Source organism: Petaurus breviceps, unplaced genomic scaffold, assembly GCF_028583685.1.
Source record: "Petaurus breviceps papuanus isolate PSGF00001 unplaced genomic scaffold, PetGlider_PUasm1.0 76, whole genome shotgun sequence".
NCBI classification, from domain to species: Eukaryota; Metazoa; Chordata; class Mammalia; order Diprotodontia; family Petauridae; genus Petaurus; species Petaurus breviceps.
In genome coordinates, this window is record NW_027186473.1 from 28699765 (window position 1) to 28720203 (window position 20439).

General features: G+C 36.1%; 1 protein-coding gene and 1 long non-coding RNA gene across 9 annotated transcripts in view; one reads left to right on the forward strand and one right to left on the reverse strand.

Moving 5' to 3' along the window:
- Positions 1-20439, reverse strand: part of SCLT1 (sodium channel and clathrin linker 1) — a 286904-nt gene that overhangs the window by 83047 nt on the left and 183418 nt on the right. The gene's annotated exons all lie outside the window — the stretch shown is intronic.
- Positions 1-20439, forward strand: part of LOC138175067 (uncharacterized) — a 36926-nt gene that overhangs the window by 921 nt on the left and 15566 nt on the right. The gene's annotated exons all lie outside the window — the stretch shown is intronic.

A 20439-nucleotide genomic window follows, 5' to 3' on the forward strand; every position in this document is an offset into this window, starting at 1 on the left:
CCAAAGGGAAAATATTTAGAGAGAGAATTACAGAAAGCTTTAGCTCCTTTAGATACCTTTAAGAAAACCAATGATAATCCAGGTCACAGACACACAGAATTTCAGAGGTTCAGGGTCAAAAACAGGAAGGAAGGAAATAAGCACCTACTAGTAGGTACTGTGTACTAGTAAGGTACTAGGTACTAGTAGGTACTGTGCCAAACTATTTACAAATAATATTTCATTTGACCCTCACAACACTCCTGGAGATATTATCCTCACTTTACAGTTGAGAAAACTGAGGAAAACAGAGAGTAAGTAATATTCACAGGATTTCACAGCTAGTATCTGAGGATGGATTTGAACTCACATCTTCCCGACTCCTGGACCAGCACTCTATCCACTGTACCACCTAGCTGCAAACAGAGATTAAGGTGAAAGTAAATAATAGGTACAGAGAGAGAGAGACAGAGAGAGAGAGAGAGACAGAGAGAGAGAGAGAGAGAGAGAGAGAGAGAGAGAGAGAGAAATATATGGAGTAGTAGTAAAAAAGAAGAACTTGCAAATTTTGAGTTATGAAGTAAAACAGTTATGGGTCAAAATGAAATAAAAGATATGATCATTTCTATCATAACCTTATATTATAGTATAAATATAGTATAAATAGAAGAGGCACATAGAGTTCTGGGCCTGGAGTCCAGAAGACTGGAGTTATCATCCAGCATCAGACACTCACTAGTGACCCTGAGGAAGTCACTTAACATCTATGTACCTCAGTTTCTCCATTTGTAAAGTATGGATAATAACAGAATATTCCTCCTGGGTTGTTGTGAGGATCAAGTAAGATAATAATTGAAAAGCACTTGGCATAGTACCTAGCAGTTGGTAAGATAGAAATGCTAGCTGGTATCATCATCATCATTATATAAACAATGTATTCATGATGTCACTCAGTGACTAAGTTTTGCAAGGCATATTTAAGTTGGGGATGGGGAGAAAGACAAAGTAAGGCAAAGAGTCAGGGGTGGCCAGGTGGCTCAGTGAGTAAGAGCACCGGCCCCAGAGTCGGGATGACCTGGGGATCAAATCCGGGCTCAGATACTCAGCACCACACCCAGAAATAACTGGCTGTGTAACCTTGAGCAAGTTACTTAACCCCAATTGCTTAAAAAAAAAAAAGGGCAGAGTCCCTTGCCTCAAGTAGTTAATGATATAATAGAGGAGATAATATGCAAACAAATATGTACTAAGAGGATAACTTCAAAGTAATTTTAGAGAGAAGGCACCAGAATTAAGCAAAGGCCTCTCATAGAAGATGGAATTTTCAATGATACATGAAGGAAACCAGGGAATTCAGGAAACAGAGAATGATCTCCATAGGAAAAGAAACCAATACATGATTATAACAAGGATCTCGAATGGTTGATGTGGACAGATAGAATGAAACACAAAGGAGTAGAGGTTGCTCAGTTAGTGTAGCAGAAACAATCTGGAAGTAGCACTAATCAAGTCTAATAACTGTAAATTTCTTTTTGAAAATTAGAGCCTTTGCCTTCATCCTACACCACATCTGATATTTTCCATGATCATTCAAAAATGGTTCAGTAATCACATTTGCCAATTCTTACTATAGGCTGAGATGTAGCTCCTTTGGGCCTGGTACTTTAAATATAACAAGGGCAACTAAATGCACTCTTACTACCTCTATCTTTCTTTCAAGTACCTATTAGCTACCCACCCTCCCCCCTTGTCTTGCTTAGAAGAAAAAATAAGCAAAATAAGAATCAACTAGTTTTTCTCTAAATTCATCTTTTATCTGTATTACATCAGTCTGACCAAGAATCCTGTTCTTTCACTTATTCTCCTCTTTTCCTTAATTATATTATTAAAAAAAAAAAAGAGCCCACATCCATCTCTACTTGTTATGTTTCATGTTTCTCAACAGCCTCAGTTGACTCTGAACTTTTGGATTATTATTTACAAATGTAAAACAAGATATAAAAAAATAGCAAAAAAAAAATGCTGAGTTAGGTAAAGCAGGCCCAATAATTAAAGAGGAAGAAAAAGTTAAGATATGAAAACTGTTTTCTTTTAACTACGACTGCATAGACATTTGAACTCCAGTTGAGAAAAGAGAAAAAAACAAAAAAACAAAAACAAAACTAGCCGGTCCATCTTTCACAGAAACTCTAGTCTGTTTTATCCTACACAGATGAGCAGAAGCATTCAGGAGAAAATGAGCTTAGGAATTTCACAATGGAAATGATCCTGTGAAAAGACTTAAGTGAAAAATTTCAGAAGAGTACAGAAGTGTATATAGTATGTCTGGAAGTAGGTTTACTGAAGGTCTTCTTTCTTAGACATTTGCTGTTTCAGAATTTATAAATCAGTAAATAATCTAGACTCAAAGTATCAGGAAATTTTTGTTTTACTTTGGCTTTGGATTACAGGCAGTGCTCCTTCATTTAAAAAAAAAAAATTCACTGCCACATTTGGAAACACTTAAACTTATTGCTCTTAAGTATCCATATGTACAAAACTATTTGCAGCACTTCCTTTGGTAGTGGCCCAAAACTGGAAACTAAGGATAGTCATCAATTGGGGAGTGGCTGAAGAAACTGTGGTATTTGAATGAAATAAAATATTATTGTACCATAAAAATCGATGAAAGGCTAAATTTCAGGGAAACCTGAGAAAATATGAAGCAGAGTGAAGTGAAAAGTTAATACAACAACATAAAGAAAAATACCTTTGAAAGACTAAGAACTCTGATCAATATAATGAACAACCATGATGCCAAAGTACTAAATGCTACCCCTGACCCTCCCTCCCCACTCTCCCCCCCCCACTTCTGACCACAGTGATTGACTACAAAATACAAAATGAGACATTTTAGGATGTTAATAATATAGGAATTTGTTTTAGCACAGTGCCTGGCACATAGCAGATATTTAATAAATGTTCATAGACTAGGGTTGTTTGATTCTGCATAGTTGTTACAAAGGTTTTTTTTTTTAATGGGGGTAGAGAGGTAGGAGGGAGAGGATGCAAATGTTGCAAAGATGAGAAGAGACTATAATGAAAGCCACAAAGAATTCCAGAAAAATCAGAACAGCATTGAAAATTACATGTCTAATTTATTATATATTTAAAAATAAAAATAAGCTCTACATAATAAAGATTCTGTTTTATGAACAATCTTCTGTTCTACAATGTATATGAAAATGTCCAGGATGTGTGTGTGTTGTGTGTATGCATCTGTCAAGGTCAAAATGCAAAAAAATATTTTTTTTCTTTAGTATTTTCTTTTCTGACTAGTCATTATTTCCTTTAGTCTAGGGCTATCTGTTCATTTATAAAAAGTCATAGTATTCCACAAAACCTTACAAAATACAATTTGAGTCATCTAGAAATGTCGATTTTATTCTGATGCTGTGATAGTTAATAAAAATGGAGTGACTGTTCAGTGTTTCTTTAAGTAAAGCTGTCATTTTTCCTTCAGACCTATGAACTATTAAGCTACCATGAAAAATATAAAAATAATCCAAGTGATTTGGCATTTGTGTTCTGTGATTTATTTTGAATATTACCACTAGTCTTACTCTTTTGCCTCACTTCTTTTTCTAGTGGCTTACTATGCCAGGGTGGTCATACAGGTTCTCAAAGGCTACGCCATAGTATATAAAGAATTATATACCTTAAGCATGACAGCAAGCAATAAAAGAATGACACGTAATATGTAGGATTAGGGTTTGAATCAAGGTCCTCTAAATCTAGAGCCAGTACTCTTTTCACTACCCCAGACTGCTAAAATATTTTATCAGGCCAATTATAATTTTTTAAAACTGTGGATGACCAGATGTATCCTGAGAAGTTTCATATATCACTGAGGTGGCTATATTCTTTAGCCCTTCTCAATATGTTGTCCAATTTCAGCCTTTCTTCTAATTTCTGGCCTGCACTCTTTACATACTTATTCAAACCTGGGGATAATAATGCATGAGTATCATGGATGCTCATACTACACATCTCTCCTGAATGTATCATGGCAACAATTTGTCGATGTCACAAACAACCAAATACCATGGCATGAATATGATGTCTTCAGAAAGAATTTTTATAAATCTTTTTTTTTTTATCATTGAGTACAGCTCATTCTGCAAGAACACATGTATAAAGTGGGACAGACACAGTTAATGTCACATATTTGTCATAATTATATTCAAAACTTCACTAAAATCATACAGAAAAACACAATATAACAATGGAAACTAAAATTTATGTAATTTCTTTTTCCTTTGAAATGCTTTCCTAAATAAGTAATTGAAGTTCTAGTAAATAATGAAAGATTTTCCCAATGAAAATCTGAGTTTCTCATCAATTACTGAACTATATACAATAAAGAGTAAAGCAAGAAAAATAAGCTAACATTAGAATAAAAACATACTTGTCAATCTTAGGTAAATTAACTCTTTTGAAAACCAAGTAGTATGTTCACAAGGGAATTTTATTGTTAAAAATTCAACTTTAATATTTGCATATTAAAGTTCTTTTGAAGATTCTTTTATTGTTTGCTTATTAGAATCAAAACCCTAAATGAGCAAAAAAAAATGGGATTATGTATTAAAATGCATGTATGTGGAGGAACAGACTTTTAAATGATAGTATAATTCTGATTCAAACTACTCTAATTCTCAAAAGCTACATCAACAAAGTGCAAACTCTGCTGGACTAAATCAAACTGGAAAGGTACTGAGGATGGGCTCTATGATGTCTGTTGTCAGAGGAGCAGCCTAGATAAATTTTAGGTAGGAAGCTCACTGTGAGAGTGATGGATTTTTCAGCCATAGAAATTCTCAAAGACCATTTTTTACTAAGTTAAATATCTGCTCTTTCTGATGTCATCATTAAGGAATCACTATTCCTTTATTGTATTCAAAGAGATTGCCTAATTCAGAACCTAGTTTCAATTATCTATCTACTTTCTAAATCAGTCTTCCTTCTTCCTCAAATAGTACAGTATCTGGTTCATAGCCTTCCTTTCCATTCCAATTCTTGCCCTTACTCTAGGAAATATCAAATATACATTGAAGTTCCCTCAAACGTTCTAGCCTCTTGATTCCTCCATCTATTCAATCCTCATGATCAACTTTTCCATTATACTTCAGTCCATTCTCTCATCAATATTTACAAGTATTAGTTTCATAATGAAGAATTCTGAAATTCCCTTAACTGACCTCTTAGCATTTTATCTCACCTTAGTCCTTCTAAAACTATTTTTTATCCTCACCATGACCTCGTCTCCCTCTATCTCTCAATGGTCTCCCTGGCCATAACCCCTGCCCTGGTTTCCATTTACAATCTTTTTTTAAAAAACTGATTAATTTTTAGTTTTCAGCATTCACTTCCATAAGATTTTAAGTTCTAAATTCCCCCCCACCCCTTCCCAAGACAGTGTGCAATCTGATATAGGCTCTATATATATATTCATATTAAACATATTTTCACATTAGTCATGTTGTAAAGAAGAATTAGAACCAACGGGAGGAGCCACAAAAAAAGAAGAAATAAAAACAAGAGAGCAAATAGTATGCTTCAATCTGCATTCAGATTCCAAAGTTCTTTTTCTGGACATGAATAACATTTATCATCATGAGTCTTTTGGAGTTGTCTTAGATCCTTGCATTGCTGACAAGATTTAAGTCAAATCAAAGTTAGTCATTGCACAATGTTGCTATTACGGTGTATGATGTTCTGTTTCTGTTCACTTCACTCAGCATCAGTTCATGCAAGTCTTTCCAGATTTTTCTGAAATCTGCCTGCTTATCAGTAATAGTATTCCATTACATTCATACACAACTACTTGTTGAGCCATTCCCCAGATTATGGACATCTCCTAAATTTCTAAGTCTTTGACATCACAAAAAGAGCTGCTAAAAATATGTTTGTATATCAGGGTCTTTTTCCCATTTTTATGATCTCATTGGGATAAAAATCAATAAGCAGTATTGCTGTGTCAAAGGGTATGCACAATTTTATAGCCCTTTCCCCTGAAATGGGCTTATTTAAGTATTTTAATTCCTCTTCTGTTTATCTGGACAATTTATATTTTTGTAAATATTTATCCATTTCACTAACACTATCAAATTTATTGATATACATTGGGCAAAACAGCTTCTAATTATTGCTTTAATTTTCTCTTCTTTGGTAGTGAATTCACCCTTTTTCATTTTTGGTACTGCCAATTTGGTTTTCTTCTTTATTTTTAAATGAAATTAACCAAAGGTTTATCTATTTTATTGTTGTTATTATAAAACTAGCTCTTAGTTTTATTTACTAGTTCAATAGCTTTCTTAATTTCAATTTTATTCATCTTTCCTTTGGTTTTCCAAATTTCTAATTTCATATTTAACTAGGGGTTTTTAATTTGTTTTTTTTTTTACTAGCTTTTTTAGTTGTATGCCCAATTCATTGATTTCTTCTTTCCCTATTATGTTTATGTAAGTATTTAGAGATATAAAATTTCCCCTAAGAACCACTTTTGCTGCATCTCATAAGTTCTGATATATTGTCTCATTACTTTTATTTTCTTGGATGAAGTTACTGTTCCTATAATTTGTTGTTTGACCTCCTTCTTTAGGATTAGCTTATTTAGTGTCCAATTAATTTTTAATTTATCTTTCAATGATTCTTTATTACATGTAATTTTTATTGCATCATGATTTGAAAATGATGTATTTAATATTTCCACCTTTCTTCACTGGATTGTGAGGTTTTATGTCCTAATGCATGGTCAATTTTTGTGTAGATCTTGAAGTGCCCACCAGAAATTATACACCAAAGCCCCCTGAAACCTGCTAGAGGGGACCTCTACTAGGTTCCTTGGAAACCACCTAATAGGCCCCAATAGTAAAGAAATGTTTCACCTGTGCTGCTAGAAACATGCCACAGATTCTCACGGATTCAGGTCTGTTTCGCTTCAGTAGAAATAATACTAAGGCTTTGCTTCCATAGGAATAATGAGAAAGCTTTGCTTCAATAAGAATAATACTGAGAAGGCTTCGCTTCAATAGAAACAATGCTAAAGACATTGCACCCCCCCCCCTTTAGAAACATATTCTGTTGCTAGCAACCACATTTTCTATAAAATTATGTCTAACAGAAAGCTCACGACTGTCTTTCCCTCTGAGAGGCAGTCACCAGCTGGTTAATAAACACTCTGAAATTATAATTGGCTTTGCTGTCCTGTTTTTTCTCGGATGTCCACTACAATACCACGTACTAATGAGGAAAAGAGATACCTATTCAATTTCCTCCAGAGCTCTACCACATCTATTTCCAAAATTCTATTTACTTCCTTAATTTCTTTCTTCTTTATTTTTGGTTAGATTTATCTAATTCTTAAAAGGGGGAGGCTGAGGTGCCCCACTAGTATAGTTTTGTTGTCTATTTCTTCCTGTAACTCCCTTAACTTCTCCTCTGAGAATCTGGATGCTATACCACTTGGTGCATATATGTTTAGTATTTTTATTATTTCATTGTCTATGGTACCTTTTAGCAGGCTGTAGTTTCCTTCCTTATCTCTTTTAATTAGATCTATTTTTGCTTTATCTGAGATCAGGATTGCTATGCCTGCTTTTTTTTTTTACTTTGGCTGAAGCATAATATATTCTACTCCAGCCTTTTACCTTTACTCTGTGTGTATCCCTCATCCTCAAATGTGTTTCTTGTAAACAACATACTGTACGTGTTATTGTTTTTAATCCACTCTGTTATTCACTTTCATTTTATGGGAGAGTTCATCCCATTCATATTCACAGTTATGATTACTGTGTTTTTCTCTCCATTCTATTTCCCCCTGGTTTATGCTTTTCTCTCTCCTTTCTCCCTTTCCCTCCTCACTAGTGTTTTGCTTCTGACCACACCTCCCTCAATCAGCCTTTTTCCTTTTCTTTCCCTTTTCCCCTACTATTTCTTCCTTCCCCTCACTTTTCTTTCTCCTTTTCCCTCTGATTTCCTATAAGGTAAATTAGATTTCTACATCTCAATATGTTATTCCCTTTTTGAGCCAAATCTGATGAGAGTAAGAATAAAACAAGGCTCATAGCCCTCCCTTCTTTCCCTCTACTGTAATAGGTCTTTGTGCCTCTTCATGTGATGTAATTTACCCTTTTCTTCCTCCTCCTTTCCTCTGTTCCCAGTACAATCCCTTTTCACCTCTTAGGTTTCTTTTCACTACATCAAAGTCAATTTATGCCCATGCCCTCTGTCTATGTATACCCCTTCTAAATGCTGTAATAAAGATACAGTTCTCAAGAGTTACAAGTATCATCTAGCTATGTAAGGATGTAAACAGTTTGCCCTTATGGAATAACGTTTGTTTTATCTCCTCTTTTCTTTTTTATGCCTCTCTTGAGTCTTGTATTAGAAGATCAAACTCTCTATTGAGCACTGATCTTTTCATCAGGAAGGTTTGGAAGTCCCCTGTTTCACTGAATGTCCATCTTCTCCCCTGAAAGATTATGCTCAATTTTGCTGGGCAGCTGATCTTTGGTTGTGATCCAAGCTCCTATGTCTTATGCAATATTATATTCTAACCTCTCTGATCTTTTAATGTAGAAGCTGCAAGGTCCTGCATAATCCTGACTGTGGTCCCATGATATTTAAATTGTTTCTTTCTGGCTCCTTAAATATTTTCTCCTTAACCTTATAATTCTTGAATTTGGCTACAATATCCTTGGAATTTTCATTTTGGGATCTTATTCAGGAAGTGATCGGTGGATTCTTTTAATGACTATTTTACCTTCTGGTTCTAGGACCTCAGGGAAGTTTTCCTTGATCATTTCTTGAAAGATGTTCAGGCTCTTTTTTTGATCATCGGTTTCAAGTAGACCAATAATTCTTAAATGATCTCTCCTGCATCTATTTTCCAGGTCGGTTGTTTTTTCAATGAGGTATTTTATGTTTTCTTCTCTTTTTTCATTCTTTTGATTTTGACTGATTTTTGATGTCTCACAGAGTCATCTACTTGCCCACTTCTAATTTTTAACAAATTGTTTTCATCAATTTTTATTCCTCCTTTTCCACTTGTCCAATTCTACTTTTTAAGAAGTTGTTTTCTTTAGCATACTTTTCCCCCATTTGGTTAATTGTATTTTTTAAGGAATTGTTTTCTACAATCAACTTTTGTCCTTCGCTTTCCAAGCTATTGACTCTCTTTTGCATACCTCTCATTTCTTTTCCCAATTTTTCTTCTGCTTCTCTTATTGGATTTTTAAAATCTTTCTTGAGCTCTTCCAAGAAGGGTTTTTGGGACTGAGACCAGTTCATATTCCCCTTTGAGGTTTCAGATGATGGCATATTGACAATGTTGTCCTCTTCTGAATTTGTGTTTTGATCTTCCTTGTCCCTATAGAAAGAATCTGTGGCCATTGTCCATTTCTGCTTTCTGTTCATGATGTTTGCCTATTTCATAGTTTTTAAAGTTTAAACATGGCACTGTTGAAAGCTTCTTGTGCTGGGGACCAGGGGCTTAGTCACTGGCTTTGTGTGCTGGGGTCTTCGGTGCTGGCAGCTGGAGGTTGTAGGGGTCTGGCAGTTTATTTGCTGCCAAATGGGGGGCCTAGTGGTGGTGGCTGGCATGTGCTGAGGCCAGGTGGGGTTCTTCTATATTTCTTCAGGGTTACACTGAAGCTCTTGGGGTGGGAAGTTGGCTCTGCAGATGGCCTGCTCACCTAGGTTGCAGTGGAGCATGGGGAAGTTTGGCTGCTGGAGACATCTGCCTACCAGTGTATGTGGTGGCTTTCTGAGCTGCAGTCTGCCAGTTCCCCCGACTGTGAGAAGGCACACGGGGTCCTCGTCTTGGTGCTTCCCTGCTCTATCACTTTTGGCCTCAGGATCTCCTGCTGGTTTATTGAGATGGGGCTTGCTGGGACAACTCCCAGCCTTTATTGCTCCCTTTCTACCAGAACTAGTAGGACCTTTTCCATTAATCCCCTAAGGTTCACTGGCTAAAATACTGCAGCATTCCATCTTTCTGCTGACTCTGATGTTCTAAGATTTTTCCTGAAGCAATAGTTTCTGGGTTTTTAGAGGTCAATAAAGGAGAGTGAGAGCAACTTACTGATTACTGCAACATCTTGGCTCCTGGAAATCTGTACTTCAATTTCCAATCTTGACCCTATAATTAATTAGTTCAATATGATACTATTCTTAACTCTGAAATCTCAATTTCCTTGTCTTATCACACCTTACATCTTTCAAAGTGGATTATTTCCACCATCCACCACCGCCTCTCCTATTCACAAACTGCCAAATTGTGTAAGAGAAAAATTATTCAATTGTACAGATGTAACATCCATGGGTATCATAACTGATAAGAGTTGTAGTTATGCATCACAAAGGCCACATACTTGCTCCAATGAGAATATTGTCTTGGTCTCAGTATACCTAACATGTTCATCAGATTGTGGTTGAAATGGTCAGGTTATGGGTCCCCTCGTGGGTGGTAAAGTGTTGTTTTAGACTTCTTAATGCCAGTGAAAGCTTATGTTTTATTGAGTGATGCATGTTCAAAGTCTCTGCCTTGGTTTTAAAATGGATCCTGGAAGATTAGCCACATACTGAGAAAAATTTCTCCCACAATATTTAAGCAACCATGGAAATTTTGCCTCCTGGCTGGGTATTCCTGAGCACATGCCAGGAAGTGGTCAGTTATTACCAATATGTGATGTGTTCTTGATACTGCCTGCCAGAGATAGAAAATCAATGCAAACAAGTTCTAAAGGTTTGTTAGTGCTAATATTCTCTAAATATGTAGCATGAATTGGTGCTACTTTGCATACACTTAGCACAAAGTCTCATGCTTTAATATTTGTGGCCATCATGAGCCAGAAATTTTATTTTGCTAGCTCTATGGTTTTTTTTCTTTATCCATATGATAAAGTCATCAGTAAAGTTTTCATGACCACAAAGCTGTATATGCTAGGTGGTATCAATTGCTTTTTGGTACCATGTATATGATCAGGGACTGTCTAGTATAGTCTTTTCTATACTTTCTTGACAGTAAAGTGCCTTCAAGGTGCCATCTCTAGTAGTCCTGATCTATATCTTGCCACTGGACCTAGATGGCTCTAGAGTAGAAAGTGAGGCTGGAGACTTTGCGCAGCTCTCTCTAGCTTAAATCCAATTCACTTGCAAGTTATGGTATCACCTTGCTAATGTCATGGTCCTCTTCAAGAATGAAAGACAAATACAATAAAATGCCTTTAACAGAGTGGCCCTTGAATCCACTGACTTTACCACTTTCTTCTTAGCTTATATTACTTAACACAGTCTTTTGTTAGCCATCTATTCTCTCTGCCAGTTATCCACAGAAAAATGAGGTAAACAGGGTTCATTCAATGAATGGAACCAAGTATACATATTCTGCTATCAGGGTGGAAGTCCCAAACTTTCAGCTTTCATTTGCTTGTATTCCAGCTCCTTACATATTACAATCCTTTAAGTATTACCAAAATTTGGGCATCATGTGGCCTTCTGGACTTAACACAGTGACTAGCACATAGTAAGCACTTAATAACTGCTTGTTTACTGAGTGCTGGACAGAGCACCTGCATATACATTATTCTTCCCTGACTGATAAAGGATGCTGAATTCATAGTTGGCCAATCTTATCAACCATCTCTGACAAACAACATTCAAATTGACATTAGTTGGAGCATAAATCAGTAGGTTATTCTCAAGTAACTTTTAGCCATTTGAATTTCTCAGCTAATCAACTATTTCAATGTGAAGAAGTCTATTTTGTGAATGAGGAAACAGGTCTGTCAGTGAGACATTTGCAGGCAAATGCAACTAGATTTCATATAACTCTCATTCTCTTGTACAACACTGTTCCCAGTCCTCCAAATTTGGATTTACATACAGGACAAAAGGCTTATTTAGGTAAGCATAGGCCAACACTAGCTATTGCATGAGGAAGCTAACCAAGTCTTTGAAAGTTTGTTCACATCTGGCTATTCACCAGTCTCTGAAAGGTTTTATTAATTTAAAGACAATTTTGTGTCTCTGGTTTGTCTGTTTCTGTGCCTCCTTAATTATATAGATGATTGAGGTCATTCAGTGACTTAGCAACAGTAGTATTTTTTTAAAAAACAAGAACAACATTTTAGTAATAACCACCAAATCCTATTCTTTAATTCTTAAAAATTCTTCAGACATCATCAGGTTATAAATGCTTTTATCTTTTCTGGGTCAGTGCTCACTCTTGTTGATATATAATGTAACCTACATATTTTGCTAGGGTTTTACAAAATTGGCTTTTGTTAATGGAAAGTTTTAAGTCATTTTCCTCTTTTTGATCCAACACTTTCTGCATATTCTTTGCAAGTCCTCTCAAAGACAATGACATCATTGAGGTATACTGACATTTGCAGATAGTTCATGTCTCCATTTACTTTCTCCGTAAGTTTTTAGAAAGTAGCAAGTTCCCCCAAGATTATTTGGGAAATATACTCATACTGGTAAACATCCAAATAGGTAGATGAAAGCAAATCTCCTTATCTTGCTCTGCCATAGGGATCTGATAGTAGCCACTATGCAGCTCCAATACTGAAAATCACCAGCTTTCTAACAAACAATCCAGGGCATCATGAGCCTTTGTATATGGAAGAACATACTTTGGTATGTTGGTCTACTTTGGTTCTTTTGTTTTAAGGCATGGTAGTCAACGTAATATATATTTTTTCATTCTTCTTGAGAAGCCTCACTATAGGTGACATGTATGGGCTAATCTATAAAATGATGCCATTCATCAATGGATTCTTGAGATGTTCTCCACCATCATTTATCACAGAGAAATTTTTCTAGCTCTTTTCCAGAATGGTTGTGAGTCAGTGAGTCAGCTCCTATGAGTAATTCCTTAGGCACATCCCATATCCCACTCATGCACTGAAAATATATTTGTCCTTTTGCTAAACTTCTGTCTCAACCATTTCTTTCTACTCCCCTGGTATTGAGGAAACCAACATTAAATTTTACCGGTTCTACTTCAGAAATGTAAGGGTCGGGCTCTTATGCTCTTCACTGTGACACTATGATGTCACATATTCCGTATGCTTCTGCATAAGCTACACAGATGATCAATATGCAGGTATTAAGTTTCAGCCTGTTTGAATGATTCTAGTATCTTAAATAGACTGGAACTGATTCTAATAAAAGCTGACAGTCTATTTGTGCTGGTGGAGTATAGACTGATCAGTGCAAGAACATGTATTATTTCATTTACACTAGCAACATCTTCAAGGAGTTCTGTACTTCAAAGTACCCTGGGAATGGATAATTTTTGTTACTCAGGCTTCAAAGGTCAAAAAGTTCAAGAAGTTGTATAGGTACTTTCTTCAAATGTTTCTCAAATTCATCTTTTTTATTTAACCTCATGTGAACACGCTAATTACATATGCTCTACTGTTTAATACAGCAATATACTTCTGTATAATTGTGATTTTCACAGTTAGCTCTGTATAAAGTCCTAAAAGTCTTGTTGGAAAAAACTTATTAAGAAAGGTTGATAAGATCATGGTTATTGATTGTGGGGCCTAGTGTGACCTCCTCCTCATCTCCATTTCCCAAAGCTGATAGCTCCTCAACTTTTGTACCAGTAAAGTTAACATTCTTTTCCTGGATGAATGTGGTTTATATATGGGATCTCTTCTATAACTGGAACTAAAAGAATATCTGCCTTTCTAGTTTCCTTTTAAAAAAATATTTTATTGGCAGGTTCGTTCCCTCCTACCCCCATTCCCATTGGAAAGCAAGAAAAATAAGTTATTCCAAAATGTGTAGTCAAGTAAGAGAAATTCCTGCATTGCCACATGAAAGAAAGAAAGAAAGAAAGAAAGAAAGAAAGAAAGAAAGAAAGAAAGAAAGAAAGAAAGAAAGAAAGAAAGAAAGAAAGAAAGAAAGAAAGAAAGAAAGAAAGAAAGAAAGAAAAGCCTTAATCTGTACTCTATCTGAAATTGAGTAATATGTTTAATCTGGAATTGTGGCTGGTCACTATGTTGCTCAAAGTTTCTAAGTCTCTCAATACTGTTTGTCTTTATAATGTTGTTGTAATTATATAAATTGTTCTTCTGGTTCTGCTTACTTCATTTTCCATCAGTTTCTATAACATAATAGTGTTATAAGTTTCTATAACATAATAATGCTCAGTCATTCCCCATCTGATCCCCCCCCCCAGTTTCCAATTCTTTGTCACTGTAAAAATTGCTACTTTAAAATTTTTTGTTACATGAGTCCTTTTCCTTTTTAAAGGAATCTCCTTGAGGTATAGACTTTGTAGTATTATCATTATGCAGTTAAATAGCTCTGTGGGCATTATTCCAAATTGGTGTCCAGAATGAACAGGCCAGTTCACAGATCCAAAAGTGTATCAATGTACCTGCTTTTCCACAAACTCAACCACATTTTCCATTTTTGTCAACTTTGCTAGATTGATAGATCTGAAGAATTACCTTATGGTTGTTTTAATGTGCGTTGCTCTAATTATTAGTGTTTCAGAGCATTTTTTCCATACGACTGTAGATAGCTTGGATGTCTTCTACTAAAAATCTTCTATTCATATTTGAATAAATTTGACTGCTTATCAATTGGGGAATGGCTCGTATTCTTATAAATCTGAATTAGTTCCCTATATAGCTTAGAAATAAGATCTTTAAAAGAGACACTTACCTCAAAGATTTCCCCCCTCAATTCTCTGCTTTTCTTCTATTTTTAACTGCATTAGCTTTGCTTGTGCACAAACTTTTTAATTTTATGTGATCAAAACCGTCCAATTTACCTCCCATAAAATTCTACAGATCGTGAACTCTACAGATCATGAACTCTTACCTTATATACAGCTCTGAGAGGTATTTTCTTTTATCCTCCCCCAATTTGTTTATGTTGTTATTCTTTATGTCTAAATCATGTACCCGTTTTCAACTTATCTTGGTAATTTCTGTAATATTGTCTTAGCCTACTTGTAAGCAATTAATATTTCTCCAGTTATTTAGATCTGTTTTTATTTGTGTAACAAGTGTTTTGTAATTGTGTTCATATAGTTCTTGTCTGCATCTTGGCAAGTAGACTCCCAAATATCTTATACTATCTACAATTATTTTAAATGAAATTTCTCTTTCTGATGGATTTTATTGGTAATATATAAAAATGCTATTGATTCATGAAGATTTCTTTTATATCTTGCTACTTTGCTGAGGCTGTTGTTTCTTTAAAATTTTTAAGGGGGGGGGGGGGTGAAGCCAAAATGGCAGCATATAAGCAGGAAAACTCGCGAGCTCCCCTGATAACCAAATCAAATACCTATAAAATATGCCTCTAAACAAATTTTAGAGCTACAGAACCCACAAAGTGACATAGAGAAACAAATCTCCCAGTGAAGGTAGGCCAGCAGGAAGGGTCCATCCCAGTGTACTGGAAGCCCATCCCAGCCCCACCTGAGCCTGCTGTTATAGCCCCAGGGGGGCCCCTGCTGCAGGGACTTCCAGAGAGTGGATCACCAGCAGCTGTGGCAGTTTCCAGAAATATCAACCCATAAATGCCAAAGACAAAGTAAAAGGTCAATGTAGAACTCTGTTAGAACTGGGGGGGGGGGGGGGGGGGGGGTGGGGGGGGGGGGGGGGGGGGGGGGGGGGGGGTTGAGTGCAGTGCGGCCCCTGCCCCCTGGAGCAAGAAGCAGTGGAGGCACTGTGGCTGTGAAGCCGCTTCCCCATGGCTGCTGCTAAGCTCCAGGCCTGCACATCATAGGAGGGGCAAGTAACCATTCAGAGGGTAATTGCTCTTGCTTTAACCTGCCTGGATCTGGATTGCGGTCTTCGGTGATGGTCCTGAGGTGTGTGACCAGTAGGCCAACTTGTGGGGGCTGCAGAGATGGCACCCTCTGATTAGCTCTGGCAGCTGAGAAAACCCCAGTGATTTGGGACAAAGCTCTCCCTTCTGGAAGCAGAGTTCTACTGTGGCAAAGAGCTCAAAAGTCAAGTAATTGGCTGCCAATATGAGCAAGAAATGAAAGTACAAACAGACCATAGAATCCTTTTTTGGGGATAAAAAGGATCAAGGTTTGGAGCTGGAGGAAGACACTGAAGTCAGAACTTCTGCACTAAAGGCTTCCAAGGAAAATATGAACTGGTTACAAGCCATGGAGGAGCTCAAGAAGAATACTGAAAATCAAGTAAGTGGAGGAAAAATTGGGAAGAGAAATGAGGATGATGCAAGAAAATCATGAAAAGAGAGTCAACAACCTGACTGAAGAAAATAACACCTTAAAAAATAGAATAACTCAAATGGCAAAAGAGGCCCAAAAAGCCAATGAGGAGAAGAACGCCTTAAAAAGCCAAATTTGCCAGATGGAAAAAGAATTTCAAAAGCTCACTGAAAAGAATAATTCCTTCATAATTAGACTGAGGGGAAGCCAGGTAGCACAGTGAGTAGGTACCGGCCCCAGAGTCGGGATGACCTGGGATCTAATCTGGGCTCAGATACTTAGCATCACACCCAGAAATAACTGGCTGTGTAACCTTGGGCAAGTTACTTAACTCCAACTGCTTTAAAAGAAAAAAAAAGAATTAGACTGGAGCAAATGGAAGCTATTAACTTTATGAGAAATCAAGATACTATAAAACAGATCCAAACAAATGAAAAAATAGAAGGCAATGTGAAATATCTCACTGGAAAAATCACTGACTTGGAAAATAGATCGAGGGGAGATAATTTAAAAATTACTGGACTACCTGAAAGCCATGATCATAAAAAGAACCTGGAAATCACCCTTCAAGAAATTCTCAAGGAAAATTGCCCAGATATTTTAGAACCAGAGGGCAAAATAGAAATGGGAAGAATTGCTGATCATCTCTTCAAACAGATTCCCCCCCCCCCCCCAAATCTTAGGAATATTATAGCCAGGTTCCGGAATTCCCAGATCAAGGAGAAAATATTACAAGTAGCCAAGAAGAAACAATTCAAATATTATGGAAACGCAATCAGGATAACACAAGATCTAGCAGCTTCTACATTAAGAGATCAAAGGGCTTGGAATATGATATTCCAGAGGTCAAAGGAGCTGTGATTAAAATTAAGAATCACCTACCCAGCAAAACTGAGTATCATGTTTCAGGGGAAAATGAAGTGGAGGACTCTCAAGCATTCTTGATGAAAAAACCAGAGCTGAATAGAAAATTTGACATTTAGATACAAGAAACAAGAGAAGTATGAGAAGGTAAACAGTGAAAAGAAATCATAAGGAACTTATCAAAGTTGAACTACTTAACATTCCTACATGGAAAAACAATAATTGTAACTTATGAAACTTTTCTCAGTATGAGGATAGTTGAAGGGAATATAAATGTATACACACACATATGTATACGAATCCATACATATATATGTCTATATAGGAGGGTATATATGTGTATGAATATATATGTGAGTGTATATATGTGTACAGGTATACATAGACAGAGGGCACCGTATCAATTGAATAGGAAGGGATGATATTTAAAGGTGCAATTGAGAGGTGAGAGAGGAATATAATGAGAGGAGATGGGTAGAGACAGAATGGGGTAAATTATCTCATACAGAAGAGGCAAGGGAAAACGGTCACAATGGAGGGGAAGAGAAGAGAGGTAATGAATCAACTTTATTCTCATTGAATTTGGCTTAGAGAGGGAATGACATGCACAAAATTGGGTATCTTGCCCTACAGGAGAGTAGGGGGAATGGGATAAGAGGGGGGGATGATAGAGGGGAGGGCAGGTTGGGGGGGGAGGGTAGTTAGAAGTCCACACTTTTGAAAAGTGACAGAAGTAGAGCATAGAACAAGTGGGGGGCAGGATAGGATGGAGGGAAATATAGTCAGTCTTTCACAATATATCCATTATGGAAATGTTTTGTGTAACTACACATACACAACCTATATTGAATTGCTTATCTTTCCAGTAAGGGTGGGAGACGAGGAAGGAAGGGAAAGAACTGGAAATCAAAATTTTAAAATCAAATGTTTAAAAAAATTATCATTATTATTTTTTACATGCAACTGGGAAATAAGATATACAGGTACTGAGGTATGGAGATCCGTCTTGCCCTACTAGAAAGTTGGAGTGGGGATGGGGGAGGATATAGGAGAGAGCAGACTGAGGGAGGTGGTATACAGAGGGATTGCTGTTTTGGGGTGGTACATAGGGGAAAGACAGGGAGAAAATTTGTAACTCAAAATCTTGTGGAAATGAATGATGTAAACTAAAAATAATCATAAAATTTAACTTAAAAAAATTTTTAACTGACTCTTGAGGGTTGTCTAAGTAAACCATGATAACAGCAAAAAGCAATTATATTGTTTCTTATTTGCCTATGATTATTCTTTCAACTTCTTTCTTTTGTTTCTAGTGCCTACACCGAATAGTAATGGTGATAATGGCACCCCTGATCTTACTAGAAAGGTCTCTTAGTTTATCTCCAGTAGAGAGATTAGTATCTCTTGGTTTTAGATAGATACTACTTATATTAATTCCAGATCCATTTGTTCCTATGCTTTCTAATGTTTTTAATAAGAATGGGTTATTACATCCTGTCAAAAGCCTTTTTTTCTTTCTGAATCTATTGATATTGACCATTAATATGGTCAATGTGCTGTTTGGTTATTATGACATTATGATAAAATATGATATTATATATCAATAATATAATTGATCATTCATATGGTCAATTATATTTGTAGTTTTCTTAATCTTGAATAGGCCAGAATTTTTTATATAAATTTATCCTGGTTATATTGTATAATCTTTGTGATATATAGCTGTAATCACCATCCTAATATTTTTATTTAAAATGTTTATATCAATATTCATTAGGGATACTGGTCTACAGTTTTCTTTCTCTGTTCTCAGTATGTTAAAGGTATCAATACCATATTTATGTCATGGAAAGATTTTAGTAGGACCAATTATTTCCTATTTTTTCAGTTTATGTAGTACTATAATTTATTATGTTTTCATTTGTGAAATTTGAGAAATTTGTGAAATTCATTGGTTCTGGATTTTGGGGGGATTTTTTTTTGAGACTTTTAAGTATGGCTTGTTGATTTCTTTTTCTAAGACAGAGTTATTTAAGTGCTCTTTTTCCTGTTCTGTTGACTACCAAGATTGTTAGTTTTGTTGGCATGTAGATGGGCAAAACAGTTCTTAACAATTTCTTTTACTTCTCCATAATTAATTGTAAATTCACATTTTTCATTTTTTGATTATGGTAATTTCATTTTCTTTCTTTTTTTATAGAAACTAGATTAGTGAATGGCTTGTCTACTTTATTGGTCTCTAAAAAAAAACAGATCCTGGATTTATTAATTAATTTAATAGGTTTTTGGGGGGAGGGGCTTAAAATTTTGCTAATCTTTGATTTTCATTTCTATTTTGGTGTTTAACTGGGGTTTTTATTTTTATTTAGTTTTGTTTTAGTTCTATGCCCAATTCACTGATCAGTTCTTTCTCTCTTTTATGGACAAAAAATATTTAGAGATACAATTTTTCCCCAAGTACTGCTTTAGTTACATCTCAATCTGTTTTCTTTTTGACAGTAATGTTCATATAAGGGCAGCTTTTCCTCCTTTCCTGTCTCATTATTTTTTCCAGGTAGGATAGATTTGTCCTTGGTTCTATTTTCCCTTATAGTTTCTGTGAGCTCCTTCAGTTGAGTCAGAACCTAAAGCACTTATGAGTTTCTCTCCTTTAGTTTACTGGTGCTACAAACAGGCACAAATCCTTGAGGTGGTTAGAGTCCATTATTTATCATATGAGACTTTTTTTGACTCATCATTTATATCCTGAAATGATTTTATATGATCTATCTTTTCTTCAAGGATCAATATTCTTTTTTTTTTTTTAAAGCAATCGGAGTTAAGTTACTTGCTCAAGGTTACACGGCCAGTTATTTCTGGGTGTGGTGCTAAGTATCTGGGCCCGGATTTGATCCCCAGGTCATGCCGACACTGGAGCCAGTGCTCTTACTCGCTGTGCTACCTGGTCGCCCTGAAAGGAAAGTTTTTTGTTGTTGTTGTTGTTTTTTTTGCCTTTTGGAGGGCAATTGGGGTTAAATAACTTGCCCAAGGTTACACGGCTAGTTTTTTTGTGTGGGTGTTAAGTGTTTGAGACCAGAACCGAACTCGAGTCCTCCTGACTCCAGGACCAGCCCTGTACTCACTGCACCACCTAGCCACCCCCAAGGATCAATATTCTTGTCAGTCTTATGACAGTCTATACAAAGACACACACACACACACACACACACACACACACACACACACACACACACCTTTTTAAGTCAGGCTAGTTCTATAGTCTTATGGCTAATTAGGTCATTCTGATAAAATGTATGTGCCCTGGTGGTAGTACCCTTCCCACTACTAACCTGGGT